Source organism: Macaca fascicularis, chromosome 11 (genome assembly GCF_037993035.2).
Source record: "Macaca fascicularis isolate 582-1 chromosome 11, T2T-MFA8v1.1".
Classification (NCBI taxonomy): domain Eukaryota; kingdom Metazoa; phylum Chordata; class Mammalia; order Primates; family Cercopithecidae; genus Macaca; species Macaca fascicularis.
The window spans coordinates 6,015,769-6,030,916 of NC_088385.1; the positions used below are offsets into that span (position 1 = coordinate 6,015,769).

The window sequence follows — 15,148 nt, forward strand, 5'->3', positions numbered from 1 at the left end:
CCACTGCCAAGAACAATTAAATCAGCATCTCTGGGAGATGGATTCCAGGCATGGCAAAACTTCCGGGTGAGTCTAATGAGCAGCCAGTAGGGAGAACTACTAGCTTAGATACACTAATCATTATCCTTCTCTGGAATCCTGGCGGGAAGGAAAAAGAGGAAGTAACAAAGAATCCATCATGCAGGGGAGAGGATATCTCTCTCCACTGTAAGATTGGGGCTTAAGTTGCAAATACTCCTGGCACAGAAAACTTAGTAGTTTAAATATTTGTGATCATAGCAGAAACTTTCAAGAGATGAGATTTGGGTGATGACAAGGTGATCTCATGAGGGGAAGAAATTTTAGGTAAATGGTGGATGGGAGTACCACAGGCACATTTTGCCATTTCCTTGCTTTTCCTGGTCTGAAATCTGACGCCTCACCTGTTGATGTTAGGCATCTGGGATTTCTAGGATATTGACAATGTTCTTAAGGTCCTGGGTGACCCCTATTTTGCATTTGGGAAATATTTTGACACAGATGTTTAGGAGGAAGATAAATAAACACAGTTTTAGTTTACTTCCTCTCTTTTATTATGATTCTTCAGCCTCCAGTTCAACCAGCCATCTCTTGGGCTCCACAGACCTTTTTTTCATGGCCCATTCAAAGTAGTGAGGATGATTCTTTCAAGTGTGTATGTGAGCAGGAAGTAGATGTAATGATAAATGAAAAACATGAAGGCTGACCTATGAAAGATTTCTATTTGGGGCAAAAGGTCAAGTTTACCATTTTCTTAGGAAAAACGCACAGTGCACAGGAACCTCCTTTTTCCTTGTTAATCGAATACTCTCCCTGACACTGCCTCCTACCTCTGCTGTACACATAAAACTGCTGTGTGTGAGCTGCTCAAGTGGCTGCCATTGTGACTTCCTAAATTATTTCCAAATGCTACTAATCTAATCATATCAAATACTTGAAAATTTTGGATGAAGACTTGGCTGCAGTCTACATGTTCCTATCTATTTCTCTGGTCTGTCTCCTGACTTCTTCTAGGTCTATGTCTGAGTTATCATATTCCCAAACTCAAAGTTGATGTAGACTCTCCTTGCTTGTGACATGGTTGGTCTGTCTCTCTAAAGAGATTCTATCTTCTTGAAACAGTTGACTCTGTCATCTGGCTATATATCCCCACTTTCATTAGAGTGTCTGGAACATAACTTATGCTAAAAAAAAATACATTTTCTTGAATGAATAAGTATCAGTGAGTTCATCAGTCAGACAATAACCTGTGCAAACCTACTCAGTGTTGGTAGAATAACCTGAAGAGTATTTTAGAATCCTCTTTAGACTTTTTTAGAAAAAAAGTCACTTTCTGACTTCAAAAGTCACTTAATTATTTCTAATTCTAAGAGTCAGTGATCTCTTTTGCTGTGTAGACCCTCCACTGTTTACACAGGGCGTTCTGGGAAATCTTGTAATAGCATGAATGAATGTAAACCATGCCCATATTTTCTCTTCTGAACAATGTTATAATTTAAGAGATTACATTCCTGACTAAATATTGGGCTTTAGATTAGAACCAGTGATTGGCCACATGTCCTATAAGACATCCTACAACAGCAACAAATGAGTATGATCATTGGAAACAGTAAAGGAATGTTTTCAATCTTATTAAATGGATTTAAAATATGCCACAGAAATTTACATTTTTATAAAGTGTATAGTCACTTTATCTACTTTATTAGGACATAAAAAACCTGTTTGAAGACCACTGGATATGGTCCAGATAAATACATTTAAAACGTTTTGTCTGATGCCTTTTTCTCCCCATTGTAATTTTGTCTGAAGTAAAGAGACACATTCAAAACTATTTCACTGATTTTACAGATGCTTCAAACTTGATAAGGGTTTTCATTGTGTGAATTTGCTGCTGCTAGGTCTGCTGGTAATGAAGATGAAGGTGGTGACGATAAAGATTATTTCTTTGGCGCTGAAAATTCTTCCAAAACTAAGGGCTAACCAATTCCCTCCTTACCTTTTTCTCCTGCCTCTCCTACTCACGTAAGACGGCTGCCCTTGAGCTGCTTAAGAGGATAGTGTGCTGCCTCCTTTTCTGTGTGACTTTCCCTGGCATTGAAATACCTTGCCAACAATTACAGGGTAATTCACATAGACCCTTGAAGAGTTCAGAAAAATCTCTTTGGAAATTGCCAGGATCCTTGCTGGCTGGTGCCTGGGCTTGGCTGCTTCTGCCAGCCCTCTGCAGGTAAGGGCGATAATCAGCTCTGCAAAACTGGGGCAGCCTCGTCTTAGGGTAGAGGCAGGGATGATTGAAGGCTGAGGAAAAAGAAAGTGGGATTGTCTATTATTTCTTCACTTTTCATGGCTCCCTAACCAAAATTGAAGTGCCTTGATGTTCAGACACGTTAGTAACACACTCCTCCTTCTCCATGCCAACCTGTCCCCAAATGAAAAGAAAGTACTCAGCAGTGATAAAATAATTAGTTAGTTATTGGCTTAACCTACTGCTGGGCTTTGCCAGAACAACTTGTGAAACACTTTTAAGCAAATCAATATTGATAGATTTGTGTGTGTCCTGACTAGCTCTTCCACTCATCCTTTTGGGGTTACCTAACAATTCTGTCATTTTGTTCTTTTCTTCTTTTTTAACAACTCTTTATGTTGTATAAAACTTGTAGTAATACACATGATTCTTGCCATATTACAGGTCTGTTTTATCGGGTGGGGTACAAAGCATTGTTGCCCTGTGGTTAGACTAGTTTTTACATCTATTTGTAAACTCATTTCAGCCTCCCTTTACCTCTATAAGCATGTTTCTTTGAATTCTTCTTTGATCAGTTGTGACATCTTACTGCTTTTCTCATTAATTGAGTTAAATAAAAATTTTTGAAGATATTTAATTTCATATTTGTATGAGAGTCATGATTACATCCTATTTTAAATTTTTTATTTTATTTATTTATTTATTTTTTGAGACAGAGTCTCGCTCTGTCACCCAGGCTGGAGTGCAGTGGCGCGATCTCGGCTCACTGCAAGCTCCGCCTCTCGGGTTCACGCCATTCTCCTGCCTCAGCCTCCCAAGTAGCTGGACTACAGGCGCCCACCACCACGCCCGGCTAATTTTCTGTATTTTTTTAGTAGAGACGAGGTTTCCCCGTGTTAGCCAGGATGGTCTCGATCTCCTGACCTTGTGATACACCCTCCTCGGCCTCCCAAAGTGCTGGGATTGCAGGCATGAGCCACCGCGCCTGGCCGACTACATCCTATTTTTAAAATCATCCTTCAACAACTCGGTAGTTGATTCATGCCCTAAAACAGGTTCTTTCCACCAGGAAAGGGTAGATGAGGACTCCGGGATCAACAAAATAACATTAGAGATTTATATGTAGCTCTAATCTTATTCCCTAAACTTTCTATTTGTAACTTAATTGCACTTATAGTGACTACTCCCTAATAATAACTAATTTCTAAATAATGATTTATGGTTTATAAAATATTTTCTGCTATTTGATTTGCACACCGGCGACCTATATAATAAGTTGAATAAGTACTATGATAACTCCCACTTACAGATGAGGAAGTAAGGAGGCCTGACATCACATGAATAAAGACTCATGTCTTCCGAGACAAATTCCTTGTTCTTTCCACTATACACCATACCGCCAGACCACATACATTTCCACCAGGCCATACTTCAAGTGCCTCTTGAAAAATCAAAGTTAATTAAGTTTGAGCCAATTTCAGCATTAAGGATACTTTATATGAATATGCCAATAATTTGCAAATTGATATTCAGTTGTGGTTTGTAGGTTAACTCTTTTTTTAATCACATTACTCAATTGATCTATGAAACAATCGTCATGGTAATTTATCATAGTATCCATTTTCTGAAAGAAGCTAACTAATATTTATTAAATACCTGCAATGTGGCAGGTATTTTTATCAAAGTTTTATAACTTAATCTTCAAAATAGCCTTGTGAAGTAATTTCCATGTTTTCATTGTCCTGTTGGTGATAATAATAGTATAAATCTATTTACTGACCACTCATATTCTATCTGGTGTAACCCTCACATCTGCCAGGTTGGTTGCATAAGTGAGATCTAAATCATAGGAACATTGACAACTATACCCAAGGTCATATGTTGGGATTTCACCTTAGGTCCAAAGTTCATGTTCTTAACAACGACTTAGTGGTTCAGAGGAGCCAAGACCATTGTTTGGTGGGTCAGTAGGACAGTGCCCATTCTGTGTAAGGCTTTTTCCTTGGGACTGTGAAGAATAAATGGGGCCTCTGTCCTGGGTGTCTTGAAGTCTATTGTTGATGTAAGGTCAAGGGAATAGATGAAGGTTGAGAGAACAGGGACAAGGAGAAACGTGACAATATCCACAGTAAAGGAAAAGTTTCTTTTCCAGAGATCTAGAGAACCTGGAGCGTGAGGTCATCGAGGAGAGCTTCCTGTTTACTCCTAGTTTTGTCAAAACAGGGAGAGGTTGAGGATCATAACAAATGCAAAGCAACTCAAAGGGCTTTTAACTCACATTTGCAGCTGGGTCAAGTACAAGGCTCAGTACTAAGGGTAGCACGTCAACAGGCAACAGAGAGAGAATGCAACTACTTTGCTCCTCTTCAGCTCTGGTGTTCTTCCTTTAAAAAAAAAATGATCTTCTGATTGGAACGGGTGGAATGGAGAGAATCGAAGGTGCCCATGGGTGAAGGGATGTCAGGGAGCTCCTGTCTTCTCTACAGGTGGTTCAGCTTCCTGGCTAAAAGGGATCCCAGCCCAGGGAGTTGAGAAAACTTGCAGATGAGCTTGCTAAACCATTTTTGTTAAATTAGGAGGAACCAGAGAAGGACGGGAGAGGTGGTGGACCTCCACCTTCAAGTACACATTGACTTGATTGTCAAAAGTGAAGGAATGTGGAGGCCTGGGAGTCAGGGCAGGATTCCAGAAGGATGGCTGGAAAGAGAGGGTGTGAATTTTGGAAGAAGGTAATCTGATCATGGGGAGTCATCTGGATGCATTAAAGACAAATCATAGAACACGCCCAGTGAAAGACATTTCCTGCTGAGAAGTCAAGTAAATGCAATATATATGGAGTGTTTGAATTTCAGTAATTCATTTATCAAAGTTAGAGCTCTAAATGGTACAGATGTTGCCTAAGAAATTAGAGTTTCATATAGAAGATTAAAGGTTGCTGTCTAATAAAATCTAAAAGTCTATGATTCTCTGCTTCTATACTAGACGGCAACTTCCTGATTTGGAGATTTCTAGAAAATACATATAAATGAAATGACTAATAGAGATGCTTTTACTCCCTTAGGCCCTGACAACATACTGTATTTGAAACATAATACAGGGAACATCACAAATGAAATACATTTGAGTACTGACATCCTCTATCCACTTACTGTAACTTTTTTCTTTACGTCAATCAAATAGATAAATCCTCTCAGCCCACCCTCACCTTGTCCTCTCTCTGCCAAACCGCAAAGAGATTTTGTTTTTCTGTGAGTTTTCTGATTGTTGAGGGAGAATGAAAAGTTTCCAGAAAGGCACTGGGGCAGATTGAAACATGGACGACTTTTATCTTTTTGACCCTTGTTCCTCTTCCAGCAATGGGATGTTTTCTGTTGTCCAAATGTCTTCACCAACCACACATGACATTCTAGCAGCAGGCTGAGAAGGCGTTTTGGTTTTTTATTTTGTTTTGTTTTATCTCCCATTTCTGACTACATTAGGTTTCTTTTGTTTACAAGCACGGTTTTCAAGTTTTCTGGGGAAATGTTTTTGAATTTTGGTTTTTCTGTGGAATCAAGCGTCCCCCACCTCCCTCGGTGACGGTTACATAAGCAAGTGAGACTGAAGACTGAAGGATATTTTTCCTTCCTCAAAGACAAGGGAAAATGAAGCATTCTCCTCTTCCAAGGAGAGCGTGTGCACAAGTGTGTTCTAATGAGAAATATCAATTAAACTATTTTCTACTAGAGCATGTGCCTGTGGCCAGGAAGGGACCTGGAACCACTGCTTATTGGGCCTGTTGTTTTGAAACCATGAACAACAGCCCAGTGAATTCATCTTTCGGCAGACACTTGACAGGCAGATCTTTCCGTTTCTAAAAACTGTAGTCACCGATTCCTAAGGGAAGGGAAATAATTAAGAGTGCAACAACTACAATGAATCAAAGAAAAATAAAATGCCCCTTACATATCCTGTTTAAGCTGGCAATTTTTATTACCCAGAAAACAACTGAGTTACCACTCTCTTATACTAGAGGGACACAAAGGGGAGGGAGGAATGCAGAAAGAGATGTGGGGAGGGAAGAAAGAAAACAAAAACCAGGCCTCTAATCCAGCTACAGGTGAAGACATGGAGAAACAGATACAGACAGAGCCAGAGACAGACAAGGTCATGCAGAGACACAGCCAGAAACTCTTTCATGTAGTAGGAACAGACACACACACACACACACACACACACACACACACCCTTCAGGAGAAGTAAGCATATGCACAAAGCATACAGAGACCCAACTAAACTAGATTAGAAGCACACATATTTTAGAGACCTACACATCAAGAGAGATGGAGAGAACTAAGGGTTCTTTGGACGCTAGGAAGAAACGAGGGAAGGGTGTGTGGGAGCATCCATTCATTTAGTGCCTTTCACTCTTCACACACTGCCTTGGGCTCCTTGCAGGGGACCATAAATGCAGTTTTTACAAACACAAGTTTTTTATCTTGCCTCCAACATTTTCTAATTGCAGGACTATGGGCCAGCTACTTAGCCTCGCTGAGGTTCAGTTGCCCTATCTCTAAAATGGGGATAATAATATCTATATCACAGGGTTGTTGTAAGAATTAAATGAGATAATATAGATGTAGTGCCCTGTGCACGGCCTGGCTCAGAGTTTGTACTCAATAGATGGTAACGGATACTGTTATTAAAATTCATAACAACACTATGGAGTGGGGATTATTATTTTTTATATAAGTAAGGAAATTGAAACTCAGAAAAGTTAAATAGTTTGCCCAAGTTACACAATTATTTAGTGATGGACCCAGATTTTAATCCAAATCTACCTGGCTTAAGAGCCCATGCTCATTTCACTGCACCATACTTGAAACCTATCTCATTTTGCCATGCTGCATTTGTGTGTATGCACATGTGTATGTGCCTGTGTCTCCCCACTTCTGAGTCTCCAATGTCCATGATACAACTCTGTCTTCTTTGCGTACCCATAGCTTAGCTCCCACTTATAAGTGAGAACATGTGGTATTTGGTTTTCTATTCCAGAGTTCCTTTACTTAGGAACTCCAGTTCCTTCCAAGTTGCTGCAAAAGACATTATTTCGTTCTTTTTTTAAGGTTGAGTAATATTCCATGTATAGTGTTTATGTATATATGACACATTTTCTTTATCCACTTATTGGTTGAGGATGAAAAACACTTTAAAAGAAGGATAAATCACATATATAAAGTTGCATTCAATTCCCTTGGTTAGAAGTCATTTCCCCATGCACCTCTCGGTGCCAGCCAAGTCCTTACAACATCAATTTTTCTTTTCCTAACTCCTCCTGGTAACACCAAGCCATCTTTGCCAGGAACCTGTACTCAACTCATTTGCTGGTGGAATTGACCTACTAAACTTGAAGTTCCTTGAGAACAGAATGGTTGTTGTATCACCACATTGTTGGTCACGGGCAGGCACTAAATTCCTTCTGAAGATTTCATAGAAACCAACCTTTTTTTTTTTTTTTTAACATTCTGAGTAATTTATGTCTATGTCCTACCTCAGGACCAGGTCCTCTGTCTTTTTCATCCTTATATCCCCTTTGTGCCTGAGATACTACCTTGATGGCCACAGGAGTGCAATGCATACTTCATAGCTCCTGTTGTTTAAAAGGCAGGAATAACTGGGTGCAGTGGCTCATGTCTGTAATCCCAGCTACTCAGGAGGCTGAGGCAGAAGGATTTCTGGAGTCAAGGAGGTTGAGACTGCAGTGAGCCATGATTGTGCTACTGCACTCCAGTCTGGGTGACAAAGGAAGAACTTGTCTTAAAAAAAAAAAAAAAAGAAGTCAGCAACATTTGCCCTACACTCTCCTCTTAACCATAATTGAAATTCTGTGGAATTTCTTCAAAGATTACTTTCCACCCTTCTTCAGAAATACAGAGTCCTGATTCTGGAGATGGAGCTCGTGTCTGCACCTCAAATCTGTCAGATCCAGCCACTTCATGCTAGCTTTACCTTTTATGGTCTTATTCAACGGAGGCGTGTGTGCCACTGGATTGCTGAAAGTGGCCCAAATGGGCACTGAAGCCAGACCCATCAATGAGCAAAGTCTTTAGGAATTTTTTTCAACTGTCATGTCAAAAATATTTTTCATGGGCATAAAACCAGGATTCTCACACTATTTCTCTATCTGGTCTGTTCCAGGTGAGTCCTCTCTGGATTACGCATTTCTGATGTATATTCCTGGGGCTGTGCTGTCCTGTCCATGCACGGGTCTGTCCCCAGGGCAAGGTTCACACCCGTCTTTCATGTGGCAGCCAGGGAGAACCTGCAAATGAAGGACTTGATGTGTTGTTGTGTGCCAATCCCTCTAAACTTAGGCTCTACTTAATCACTCCAAGGCATGGCTGTTTGCCATTTCTCCAACAGTTCTCATTTGTTAAGGAAAAACAAAGGCATGCTGGGGATGGGGGGGTCCTACTTTGGGAACAGCACCCTCCTGAGTGGGTGCCAGACTCCATCTCTCACTTGCTCAGGCCAGCAGAGAAAGGAGGATGGGTTTCCTGGTGCAGCTGGACATTTCTATGATCTTTTAACCTGCATCACTGCAGGGGAGAAGACAAAGAAGAGAGATGCAGAAAGGGACCACTTGTAAATGAGCTTCTCAGTGGTGGGCTCAGGTCTTCATAGCCAATAGGCCCGATAAGCAGCTATGACTACCCGGGAGCAAAGACTGCTGGGCTACTGCTGATTCATTATAGCAGTTTCCATCTAGCTGAGAAAGGTGGAAAGGGGAGAATTCAGAGGAAGCAAGACAGACGAGGCCAAGGAAAAGAGACAGACACAGCAGCCCTGGAGAGCAGGAGGGAGCAGGCAGAGAACAGGGCAGCAGGCAGTTGTCTTGGGGAGGCCTCCCTGGATGGAGGCCCAGGGCCTTGGTGGAGGTGGCTGGCTCACATTCACAATGGCTTTCAGAGTTTTCAAGTTATTTCCCCGCCGCTTTGAAATACCACCTTCCCGGTGATCCAGGCCCAGCTCATACATCAGAAAGTGTTTGTGATGTAAAGAGACATAAGTATGTACTTGCTGCCCCAATTCCTGAATTTTTGCAAGATAATTAAGTAGCATTTTCACTGGGAGTGTAGTCAAATGTGATTTGTACTGGAGGTCCTTACTCTGCCAGGTGCATGCAGAGAGTAAAAAGCTGTGGAAATAACACTTATTTAACAGGTACCTACCCCATGTCTATGTATTTCTACACATAAGGAAACTGGGGCCCAGAGAGGTAAAGTCTCTTGACCACAGGTCCCTTCCTCCCTCCCTCCCTCCCTCCCCCCCTCCCTCTTTCACAGAAAGAGCCCTCTGGAACCAACCTGAGCCACGCTGTGAGTCTTGCCATGTTCATAAACATACATGCATACACACAGACTTTCTCATCCTTATTCTTACAAATATACTTTTAGTGATGATTATTTTAGAATGTGACATGATGCAGTAATGATCCAAACAATGACCTATCCTACTTGAGTTGCTTTTATAATATAGTATGGAATTTGTATCAACTGATATAGATTTAGATTTATCTGTTGAAATTAATATTATAAGAATAGTAATGATGCAGGAGTTTTTGCTCCTTAGCTCAGCTAATCTAGATTTTTGTCTCATGACCAGGAAGAATGAGGCATGAGGACAGAATGAAGGGTGAGGAGGATAGAATTTATTAAGTGAAAAGAAATTTCTCACTAAAGAGAGGGGGTCCTACAAGCAAGTGTCCACCCCCCCCCCAAAATGAATACCGGGGTCACCACACATGAGCTGAAGAGGCTAGGCTCTTCCCCGGCATAAGGTGTGGATTTCTGGTGGCTCCACCCCATTCATTCCCCCAGTGCATGTGGGCCTCCAGTTCACTGTGGGCATGCCCAGGCTAGAGTCTGTGCAGGTTCCCTATATGCACAAAACATCTAGTGTAAACACTTCCGGGGGTGGGATGGAGATTCTCTGAGCACCCTTCCCTATCTACCTAGGCCTTTCTCTGCCTCTATCAGTAATAATACTAGTAAGAATACAAACTATGCTTGTTCAAACACTACTTTGTTATGTTATGACACAGTCATCCCACTTAATCCTTACAACGCTCTATGAAGAGATATTATTTTTATCCTATTTTGTAAATAAGGAAACTGAAACTTAACAGTGGTTAAGTAACAGGCTTAAGGTTACCCAACTGGGAAGTGTAGAATTGGGATTCAAACTCTGGTTTCCCAGACTCCTCAGCCCTAGTTCTTCAACCCTATTCTAGTCTCATTGCCTTTCCTCAAGTTTCATCTGAACCCAGCTCTGCTTAACTAAATTTATGCTTGTGTTTCCTTCTTAGGTCCCTAAATAGAAGTCCCTTGAATACATTCCTGGAGTTTTCTGCCAGTGCTCCTCCCAGCAGGTGTCAGGATACCATTTCCCTTCTACCCTCCTCTTGAGACCCTTGGTCAGCTCCCTGGGCATCCCAGCTCACTCAGGACTCATGCCTCTCACTGGCACTGCCCGCTGTGCCTCTTCTCTGCTCCTGAGTCTGGCCTTTCTAGAAAACTTTCAGTACTTTTGTTGTTGCTGCTGTCTATTTGCTTGCTTGACTGCTCTTTTGCCTTCTGATCTGAGAAAAGCAATTGGACTGCAGGGAGACTCTCTGGGTTGGGTGGTGGATCCCACAGGCTCCCTCCATTCCCCACATGATTGAGTGATTGCATTTTCTTTATGTCTCCTTACTCTTCCGGTATATATTATTGGCTTTTTTCTGTTTTCCTTTTTTTAAACTTTTAAAACAAATTCCAATCATCCACCTAAAACTTTTATATAACTTTTACTCCTAAAGCTTAGGTCAAGCTTCTTTTCAAATGTCATTTGAATGCTAAGTGTATTTTGAACTTTACAAAATGGGACTTTTTTTCTTGTTTAATTAAATAGTTCAGCATCAAATGTTTTGAAGTTTAGAAAGGTCTAGAGAATGGTTATAAACACTTTTTAATATTTTTACAGTTTTAAACTTTTTACCACCCAGCTTTACAAAATCTTAAAACGTAACCATATTTTTTTGAGTTTTTTTTTTTTTTTTAAGAAAGAAAGCATTAACTTCTAATTCTGAGAATTGGTCTTTAAAAGGGAATAATCAAGTGTGCTACCTGACTTCCTATTGTGAACTATACTTCAGGATAACTAAATAACCCTTGTAGATGAAGGAAATTTTTTTAAGGGAAGAATTCAGTGTAATACAATCTAATTGGACAAACACCATTTTGTACGCAGGAATGAAGTCATCACTGTGGGCAACGATCATCAATGGATGAAACTATTAAATGAAGGTTTTCAGGGACCATTGCCGTGGAAGAATTAGGCTGCCCCACCTTTATCCATCTTCACCAATTTTGCCCTCACTAAAACATAATGTGCCTGCCAATATGGCACAATGGAAGTATACAGCATAACTTAGGAAGTGTTCCTGCCAAAAAAAAAAAAATTAAATCTGAATTTAACCGAATCTTACACATTGTTTCTGTGGGGCACATAGAAGGAGAAGAAACAAGTTAAATGGCAGCTGCAGAAAGCAAACAGAGAAATCCAGAATGGGAGGCAGTCCAGAGGACAACTTGATCCAGCTTCCATAAGAAGAAAAATATGGAAAAGGTGTGTGTTACGGAGTTCCAGGGTGGGATAGGGAGAAGGAAGTACTGCTCTGTGTTTGAAGCAATTTAAGAGACATTAAAATAAAACTTAACGTGTGTCCCTTGCTTTGGTCCTGATTTGTACAAGCTAGTGTCAAAAGATATTTTTGAGGCAATTGTGGAAATTTAATACAAATTATGTATTTTAGGTGATACCAAAAGTTATAAATAATTCTGTTAGATTGGATAACATTATGATTGTATAAGAAAATGTCCATTTTTAGAGATGATTTTTGAATTAAAGCATTTACTTTGAAACATTTGCAATAAAATGTCACAGATACATTTGAGTTCCCTGAGTAAATGCTTTTCTGATCTGATTTTTCTACTTCACCCACCAAAAATGTTTACCACCTGACCTTCAAGTTTATTATTTCCACCCACATTTGTTTCTTATGTGTATGTATCCTCACCTGATATATAGTATTAGTTTTCATATCTTTAACCCTTCTGTATTAGGCTGTTCTTGTACTGCTATAAGGAAATATCTGAGACTGGGATATATATATATATACACACACACACACACACATATATATATATACACATATATGTATATATATATGAGGTTTAATTGGTTCAGGGTCCTGTAGGCTGTACAGGAAGCGCAGTGCATCTGCTTCTGGGAAGGCCACAGGAAGCTTCCAATCATGGAAGAAGGTAAAAGGGGAGCAGGCACAACAAATGGCAAAAGCAGGAGCAAAAAAGACACTCTGGGACACTAGCTTGTACAGCCTGTTGCCAGGCTGGAGTGCAATGGTGCCATCTCAGCTCACTGCAACCTCCACCTCCTGGGTTCAAGCGATTCTCTTGCCTCAGCCTCTAGAGTAGCTGGAACTACATGCGTGCACCACCATGCCCAGTTAATTTTTGTATTTTTAGTAGAGACAGGGTTTCACCATATTGACCAGGATGGTTTTGATCTCCTAACCTTGTGATTTCCCTGCCTCGGCCTCCCAAAGTGTTGAGATTACAGGCGTGAGCCACAGTGCCCAGCCACTACACACTTTTAAGTGACCACATCTCGTGAAAACTCACTCACTATCACAACAACAGCACCAAGGGGATGGTGCTAAACCATTCATGAGAAATCCACATCCATCATCCAATCACCTCCCATCAGGCCCCAGCTGCAACACTGGGGATTGCAATTTAACTTGACATTTGGGCAGAGACAAACATACAAACTACATCACCTTCACCAAATGCTATAACATGGATCTTTGCATAATAAATATTTAAAAGATAAGATTACCTTTTTGAGATTTATTCATTCTGCTAGATATAGATCTAACCATTTATTTCACTACTTTATTATTTTCTGCTATAAGAATATTTCCCAATGTATTGATTGATTCAGCTATTAACAGATATCTGGGCTGTTTTCAAGTTAACACTTTTACTAGCAATGCTGCAATAAACATTTTACATTTGCTAGACTCCTAGAAGTAGATCTGTTCGGTTGAAAAGTAAGTATACTTTTACTTTTAGCAGAAATCAAAAATTATCCTCCTGAGGTATTGTAAGAATGTCTACGCCCGACACATCTTAGGAGATTATATGAATCTTCCCATGTTTGTCAACACTTGGAGTTATCAAGTATTAATAGAATGACTTTTAATCACAGTTGTTAGGAGATTTTCTCATTTACAGACTCAGGCTCTTAGATGCAGTTACCCAAAGAAAAGCATGTTGAAGATTGAAAGAGCTATACCTAATAAAATAAATAATACATAATACATAAGCAATACCTAATAATACATAAGCAATCCATAATAAAATAAAACAAATACACAATCAAAGCCTACACATATTCCCGATTCCCTGGGTCATGGCATGAATGTGCTGCAGAGTCATTCTAATCCCAGCACCTTTCCCATTTCTTAGCCTACACTGAGGATGCTGAAATCAGGCAGCAATCAAGATTTAAATCACCCCTAAGGAAAGAGCACCAGTAATCTACGAAGGAAGACTAGAGGTCAGGAAAGACCAGATGGAACTAATACTGTGTGTCGAGAGCAAGAGCAAAGCTCCTCGGCTTGTAATTCTCTACGTGTCTCTCATCACAGTTGTGGAGCTTGGTTGAGTGAAAGGCTGGGTGAGAAGCAAGTGCAAATGTAACTAATACATTCATGGGCATGATGAATAGCCAAACCCAAGCTACTCTGACTTTGGAATGGTAGACTCACCTTACAGATCAACAGAAGCAATGAAGAGTAAAGAGCTATGAGTAATTTTTGCAGGAAATTATTATTAATTTCTATTATTTTAGATGTACAAGCAGTATTAAGAATAATACAAATACCCACAATTGAAATTAAGAAACAAAGAATTATCATTATGGTAGAAAACACCCATGACGCTCTTATCTTGAACTTGAAGTTTATAATGCCCATGCAAGTCGTTTGACTTTCATTGATAGGTTTGTGTCCCGACTGCACATAAGACAGGAATTTGCATGCTGTAAAATGACCTTCTATGGTGTGAATCATTCTATAATGCTAGCTCATTCATTTTTTGCTGATGTCCAGAATTTTATGTGAATACACCACAGTTTATGCATTTACTTGTTAAAGTGCATTTCGATCTTTCCATTTCCTGCTATTGTGATGCTATATATGTTTTCTGTGCACATGTGCCAACATTTCTCTAAGGCGTATACCTAGAAGTACACTTTCTGTGTCATAGGGGTGACAATCTTCAACTTTGCCAAATTGCTTCCTAAATTCATTGTCCAGTGTGCACCCTGCAGAGTATCTGACTTTGAATTGTTCCACATCTTAGACTTGATGGTGACAGATTTAAGCTTTTTCCTTCAAAGTAACGGGTGTAACATAGTTTTATCAATGTGTTTTTAATTTATACTTTCTAGTTGTTGGCAGAGATTCAAGCTGCTTCTTTGGATTCCTTGTTCATATCTCTTGCCCATTGTTTTTTCTATGGGATTGTTTTGTTATAAGCATACATATGTGAGTGTGTCTGAACATTTGTGTAATCTGTAGGAACTCCTTATAATTGTGGGAAATTTATACAAATTTTATTCAGCCCAAAAATTGTTTTAATTTCTCCCAAAGCCAAGGTAGCCTATTATATTACTCCATCTTCTTCTCCCTGTCCAACATGAAAGAAAACAGAAAGGCATTTCAAAACAGGTCCTGAAGCAACCTGCCCTCCCCAAAGTTCTAACCCTTTCCTTGAC

At 40.0% G+C, this 15,148-nt stretch overlaps 1 long non-coding RNA gene across 1 annotated transcript; it reads left to right on the top strand.

The window, feature by feature from the left end:
- The first annotated feature begins 2,118 nt into the window (after positions 1 to 2,118).
- On the top strand, positions 2,119 to 12,235 carry LOC135966072 (uncharacterized). The gene is made up of 2 exons (XR_010579182.1): positions 2,119 to 2,245; positions 11,534 to 12,235. It is a non-coding gene; the product is annotated as an uncharacterized lncRNA (long non-coding RNA).
- The last annotated feature ends 2,913 nt before the right edge of the window (positions 12,236 to 15,148 follow it).